We start from the raw sequence: 620 nt of genomic DNA on the forward strand, positions 1-620 counted from the left end.
ATGTTTTGTAATAATAAAATAATTAAAGAACTTAGAAAATATTTAGACTGAGAACTGGTAAACTAGTAAATTATCGACTGCTTAATAGAAAAATGGGTACTAATTTTTTCTAGTTCTGTTCGAGTTCTGTTCTAGTTCTTTTCTAGTTCTGTTCTAGTTCTGCTCTAGTTCTGTTCTAGTTGTGTTCCAGTTGTCTTCTAATTGTGTTCTAGTTATGTTCTAGTTCTGTTCTAGTTCAGTTCTAGTTCTATTCTAGTTCTGTTCTAGTTCTATCTAGTTCTGTTCTAGTTCTATTCTAGTTATGTTCTAGTTGTGTTCTTGTTCTGTTCTAGTTCTGTTCTAGTTCTGTTCTAGTTCTGTTCTAGTTCTGTTCTAGTTCTGTTTTTGTTCTATTCTTCTTTTCTAGTTGTGTTCTAGTTCTGTTCTAGTTCTGTTCTAGTTCTGTTCTAGTTCTGTTCTAGTTCTGTTCTAGTTATGTCCTAGTTATGTCCTAGTTCTGTTCTAGTTATGTCCTAGTTCTGTTCTAGTTCTGTTCTAGTTCTGTTCTAGTTCTGTTCCAGTTCTGTTCTAGTTCTGTTCTAGTTCTGTTCTAGTTCTGTTCTAGTTCTGTTCTAGTTCTG

This window comes from Lucilia cuprina, chromosome 5 (assembly GCF_022045245.1).
Source record: "Lucilia cuprina isolate Lc7/37 chromosome 5, ASM2204524v1, whole genome shotgun sequence".
In the NCBI taxonomy this organism is placed as follows: Eukaryota; Metazoa; Arthropoda; class Insecta; order Diptera; family Calliphoridae; genus Lucilia; species Lucilia cuprina.